This window comes from Sturnus vulgaris, chromosome 8 (genome assembly GCF_052056855.1).
Source record: "Sturnus vulgaris isolate bStuVul1 chromosome 8, bStuVul1.hap1, whole genome shotgun sequence".
In the NCBI taxonomy this organism is placed as follows: Eukaryota; Metazoa; Chordata; class Aves; order Passeriformes; family Sturnidae; genus Sturnus; species Sturnus vulgaris.
In genome coordinates this window covers 2,507,006-2,513,284 of record NC_142250.1, presented here as the reverse complement: position 1 = coordinate 2,513,284, position 6,279 = coordinate 2,507,006, and the positions used below count along the sequence as shown (strand labels likewise).

At 50.2% G+C, this 6,279-nt stretch overlaps 1 long non-coding RNA gene across 1 annotated transcript in view; it reads left to right on the top strand.

The window, feature by feature from the left end:
• Window positions 1-1,158: 1,158 nt before the first annotated feature.
• The window catches only part of LOC106857321 (uncharacterized), a 30,081-nt gene continuing 24,960 nt past the window's right edge, over window positions 1,159-6,279 (top strand). The window contains exon 1 of the long non-coding RNA XR_015805018.1: window positions 1,159-1,231. This is a non-coding gene — a long non-coding RNA (uncharacterized LOC106857321). The remainder of the gene's footprint in view (window positions 1,232-6,279) is intronic.

Here is a 6,279-nt window from a genome sequence, read left to right as displayed (position 1 = left end):
ATGAAAGGCACAGACTTCGAGTGGAAAACAATTTGTTTCTGGGCTCAGCTATTTGATATTATCCGTGGTAAGGTTTTCCATTGCACTGATTTATCTAGAAAGGCCTGTGGGCATTCCCAGATGCTGGGCAGCCCGAGGGGATGTGAGAATAAGAATTTCCATGCTGTTGGTGCCTAATTTTCCTGCTGGCTATTTTCTGCAGGTGGCTGTTTCCTTTAAGCCTCAAGCTGGGAGTGTGAACCCCTGGCCCTGCTCCCACTGCACCTCCACTGTGCTGTTCAATCCCACCAGCAGAGTGTCTCCCAGGATGAAAAATAGCTGCTAAAGCACAGGAGAGCTCTGAAAGGTTGGCAACGTGCTCAAAACATCAACAAATTGATCTGTGCAGGGCTCCTGCTGTGAGCACCGGTATGAAAAAAACAGGATGGGAGAAACGAGACAGGCTGTTTTTGCATGAGATGACAGAAATGAATTGCAGGGGAGCTTGGGGAATTTTCACAGCAAAGTGAGTGTGTCCACTCTGGAAAGGCTGTCTGGAAAAAGCCCATTTGTAATGGGTGTGCTGGATGGTGGGATATTCCATATGGGGTGTGCTCTGTGCCTGCCCCCATTCACCTGCTGCAGGTGGTGAAGGGGTCCTCGACATCATGGAATCCCAGAATAGCTCAGGTTGGAAGGGACCTTAAAGCTCTTCTTGTTTCACACCCCTGCCATGGGCAGGGACACCTCCCAGTGGACCAGGTTGCTCCAAGCCCCATCCAACTTGTCCTTGAACACTTCCAGGGACGTGGCATTCGCAGCTTCTCTGGGCAAGAAGAGGGTGGGTACAGCTCTCCGTGGGTCCCCCTTAGTGGGCTGCTCTTCTTGGGGCTGTGCCAGCAGCCTCACAGCCCCTGCCCTGGTGAAATGTGGCCCCCAGCCCCTTTATCTGCAGTGTCCACTGGCTGAGCTGAGTTCCCCAGTGGGGCTCCAGCGAGGGGCAGGATCCTGAGAAGGAATCTGCACCAGCATCTTGCTCTCTCCCAGTCTGGGCCTTTTTGCAGCTTCAGGGCTTCCTGAGCTGCAAGTTAATCTGTAACTTTATGTTTAATAGTCCTTGATGGACTTGTGCCAGATTGCTCAAGCCTTTTGTGTTCTGGGCCCTTTGCGTGCCCTGTTGTAAAGGATTCATGCGTGGTGTGACAGAGCTGGAGGCTGTTTCAGTAATGCTTCAAAGTCTTTGTTTTTCCTGGTACGTTGAATTTTTGCTGTTATTTCTCAGGCCTCTAGCATCCCTTGACCTTTCTCTGGCAGGAGGAGCATCTTGCAGCCCTGCTTCTGATACCATTTTTTCCTCTCTCTGAAGATCTTTTGAGAATGTGGTTTGCTGCCATGCAGGCTGTCAGGCCAGGGCTGGGGGAGAGCTGCTGTGCGACCTGTTGAGTTTGTGCTGGGGTTTGGTGCAAGTCCCACAAACTCTGCTTAAAAAAACAAAGTGTGGTCTCAGCTCTAGCTCAGCTGGAACACTGAGCCAACCAGTGTGCTTCCCCCTTCCTTCCTGCTCTGTTTTCCCTGTTAATATCTGCTGGAAGAGCTCATGTCTGTCCCATCTCAATGTCAACCTGGGCATGTCCAAGTCCCTTGTGCAAACCTGATGTTCTCACCCTTCCCTCTCCTCTGGGTGTTTTCTCATTCTTCTTCTTTTTATTTTTAATTTTTTTTCCTTACTGCGGGTTATTTTAGCCCAGTAAACACGTTTTTTGACAGTTAGTGACATGAATAAATCCTTTTCCTGTCCTGCCCCCAGTTTATTATTGAAGGGGAGAAGATGATTAAATCCAGCAGGGCTGATTTGAATTCTCTGTTCGCAGGAAGAGGGCGGCTGATGGGGGTCTGTCAAGTTTGTGTTCATCAGCATCTTGGGAGAAACAGCGATGCCAGCTGCTTAAAACATCTGGTTTGGGTTGTTCCCTCCACTCCCCATCTCTGCTTTTCTTTCTTTTTCTTTTCTTCTGGAGAGTTGAGCGTTGCTGACTGCAAATGTTGGATCTAGCGGGGTGACAGCTTGGTTTGTGCTGTTCCACTCGAGCACCAGAGCCTGGTGAGGCTGCTGGGTTGGAGTCCAAGCGAGGGTCAGCCAGAGCAGTAAAGAGGCACCATCTGCTCCCAGCTCTGTGCAGGAGAGGCTCTCACATTTTGGGGCTGGGGCTCTGTGGGTTGTGTGATGCCAGCAGGATCAGCCCTGGAGCGGGGAGGGCCCCTCTGTGCACAGGGAGAAGGTGTTTTCCTAACCTCAGTGGCATGGAAACACGAGCCTGGAGAGCGAAAGAAGCCCCAGCAGAGTTAATTAAGTGTTGCATTTAAGAGGTGGAATCGAATGGAATCGCTTTGCATTTATTGGAGTTGGCTTTTCCTGCTCTCAGGGCTTGGAGGAGGGCTGAGTACCTGTGCAGTCAGGAGCAGTGCATTAGAGTGGATTTGGCCGAGGGTTTGAGAGGAGTTTTGAGCTCTCTGAGCAGTGGATTTGCTCACCAGCAAGCCCTGAGCATGCCTGATGAAGGCAGAGTGCTGTAAGTACTGTCAGGAAGATGCAGGGGTGAGGATCCCCCTCCTTTCTATCCCCTTTCCCATCCTCTTGGCTCTAAAAAATGTGTTTATAGAACCAGTCCCTTCTGGACACCGAGCTCACCAAGCTGGTGTATCTCTGCATGAATCCTGTGCTCAGGTCCTGCTCTGTCATCTCCCAGTGCATCTCAGCCTGGCTAATTAAGCAGGGGCTAAATCCCACAATTATTTGGGTTGGAAAAGCCCTCCAAGATCACTGAGTCCAAGCTGTGCCCAATGCCCACCTTGTCAACCAGCCCAGAGCACTCATTGCCGTGTTCAGTCATAACCTGGACTCTTCCAGGGCTGGGGACTCCACCACCTCCCTGGGCAGCCCATTCCAAAGCTTCACACCCTTTCCATGGGGAAATTCCTCCTGCTGTCCAACCTGAGCCTTCTCTGGTGCAGCTTCAGGCTGTTTCCTCTCCTCCTGTCCCTGTTCCCTGGCAGCAGAGCCCGACCCCCCCTGGCTGTCCCCTCCTGTCAGGGAGTTGTGCAGAGCCAGAAGGTTCCCCCTGAGCCTCCTTTTCTCCAGGCTGAGCCCCTTTCCCAGCTCCCTTCCCTTCCCTGGACACGCTCCAGCCCCTCAACATCTTTCTTGTGAGTGTCTCAGAACTGGACACAGCATTTAAGATGAATATAAACCACCAAAACGTGACCCAGGCAGTGCCCTGTGCTGATGGGGTCACCCAGCTCAGCGCTGGGCTCTCCATGCATGGAGGAATCAGTGGCTCCGAGTACAGACACCCCCTCAAGGCTGAGGCTCGGCCACCACCGGGGTTAGGAACCCATCACTTGGAATAATCAGAGATGTTTCCTGTGCTCTGGATGCCATTGAGCCTGGAAAATTCAAACTAATCTTGTTTGGTGTCTGCCTGCACCTTGCTGGAGGGGAGTTCTGTTCCGCTGAAAATCGCCCTGCAAGCGTGTGCCAAAAGGAGCAGGTCCGTGTCTGAGGCAGAGCCAGCTCCTCCTCTCGCCACGGGAATGGAGCTCCTGGGCTCACCTGGCCTCGTCCTCCACTGCAGGATAGGTTATCTCGTGGTATTTTGGCCGTAGAGGATGACTTGCAGTATTTCATGTTTTCCTGGGTTGTCCTTTCACCTGCCTGTCTTTTCCCTTCAGCCTCCTGTGCTTCTGGTGCCTGGCTTTATTATCTTTGCTATTTCTAACTCTTTTTTTTTTTTGGTCCCCGTCGGAGCCCGATTTCTGCTGGGGGGGAAGATGGAAAAGGTCAGGCTCTCACTCGTGAAGCTTATTTAATTTGTTTGCTGCATCTGTGGACAAACTTTGCATGTGTGTTGCAAGTATGACCTACCAGGAGCCTCCCGGGCACGTGGGCCCCGTGGTTGTTTATTTTTTTAATCTCTCCTCTGTTGTTCCTTTCTCCCACCTGATCCAGTATTCCCAGTTTTGCCTCTCCTGCAAGACAAAAAAGCTTAGTGGGCTGCAAACAGTAAATAAAGCTGACATTTGCAGCAGTCACTCTTGATACGAGAGCACGGGGATGCAGCAGCACTTTTTTGGGCCTGTTTCCACCCCTTATTTAAAATCTCTTTTAATCAGGAGCTAATGACAAGTTTTGGTCACGAGAGCTGATGCACGGGGGGGAAAAAAGATACTCACCAGTTTGCATTCAAAAGAATGCAAACCGTTATAAATAGGGAGATCTGCAAGGATATAATCAAGCTAAATTGCTCATTGTTGCTCTCACCAGAGATGATTTCTTGCCTCTGTCTGGGTTGGGCTGTCGTCTGGCTTTAGGGAGGATGTGTTCTCTCTTTATTCCAGTTATAAACCTTTGCAGCAGCAGCTGGTGGCTGCAAGAGTGGGTTTTTCCTCTGGGTTTTGTGCAGATCAGGCAAATATTCCGGTGGCTTGGATATTGCTGTCCAAAGCGTGGCAGGAAAATTGTCCTACAGGTTTCTGCCACTCTCCTGCCTCAGCTGAACTGACCCCAAAAGGTGGAGCTGTCTCCTCTGGGACTCTGCTGCAGGCAGGCACAGAGAGAAGTCTTGCAACAGGTCACAGCAGCATCCTGCCAGGAAAACAGCTCTGGCTTGGGAATAGAGGACTCTCTCTGCCTGCAGATGGTGTGCAATAAGCTCTGGATTTTAGTGACTCCGTGCAATTTATCCTATTGAAAGGAGCTGAGCCTGGAGAGAATCGGGAGCTGATGCTGAAATCTCCAAACAAATCGTAATGCGTTTAATACTTGGGTGGTTTTTTTGTCCTCATTTTCTTCAACTGTGTTGTACATGAATGCAACATAAAAACGGCAATTTCTATGCTTTAATTGAAATAGTGTGTGGGAACATGGAGTGGTTTGGGTTGGAAAGGACATCAGTGTTCAGCCAGTCCCTGCTGCCATGGGCAGGGACACCTTCCACTGTCCCAGGCTGCTCCAAGCCCCAGTGTCCAGCCTGGCCTTGGACATTTCCAGGGATCCAGGGGCGGCCACAGCTTCTCTGGGCAACCTGTGTCAGGTCCTCCCCACCCTCAGAGGGAAGATTTTTTTTTCCCAATATCCTATCTAAACCTTCCCTCCTTCAGCTTAAGGCCATTTTCCCCTTGTTCTATCACTCCATGCCTTTGTGAAAAATCTCTCTACTTTGTGTATCGTGGAGCCATCTTATAAACTGGGCAGCAGTATTCTGATTTGCTGATTTTCCTACTAAATTCTATTTTAAATTTTTTTAATAATAATTTTCTTGGTTGTTTCTTCACTGGGCAGTTCTCTGAGAAGTGTAGGTGGCTGCAGCTACAGCTTGGCAGTGAAACTTGCTGTGGAAATACCACAGCCTGAAAAACTTCCTGGTTATGGAAGGCAAACGTGGCTTTATGATGTCATTCTTGTCCCCAAAACACAGCCTTTGGCTCAATTATTCTGCATGTGTCTCTCTTAAAGTTTTTTCCCCTTGGCTCCACTCTGTGTGGAGCAACTTCTGCTGAGGAATGGGATCGTCCTGAGGGTTAAGTGACCTAATTTCATTTGTGCTGCTTTCGTCTTTCTAACCTCAGAAGGCAGAGACCCTGGACTGAAAAGTATATAAAAAGATTCTAATTAGTACAGAACAAAAAAAAAAAAATAAGGCTTCCCTTGAAAAAGGAGACTGATTTTAATCTCCTAAATTAACAAAAGGGTGGCGTTACAAGCAGCAAGTGTGGCACCCGCTTGGATATTCCACAGCATCCTTTTTTTTTTTTTTTTTTTGGCCCAGTTCTTGGTAGGAAGGCACGCTGCTGGTGTGGAGTTGTTGCTCTCTGATGGGAGCTGTGTGTTCGGACACGCTGACAAGTCACTGCTGTCCTTGTCAGCCGTGCATGTCAACCTGACTGTCAGGAGGCAGCTATGGACGAGAGGGGTGAAAGTGCCTGGTCTCACCTCCTGCCTGCTCCTGACAGGCAGGAAAAGCTGCCTCTGAGGGACAGCTGGGAAAGCCACCAGCTCCTGGCCGAGCACGACATCGATCTTGTGTGATGCAAAGGGGTCTCTACCCCCTTGTCATCGCCAGCTGGCTCGGGAGATCCCACAAGGAGCTGCTCTTCCCGAGAAGGCAGCACCCCAGGAATGATGAGCTTTGGCGTGGCTCTTGGAAAAAAAAGCCTGGTGTGTTTGGGATTAGGTGCTAGGACATCACAGCCTCTTTGAGCAGATGCCTCTTGAGCCAGGGCGTTTTTGCCAGGTGGAGATGA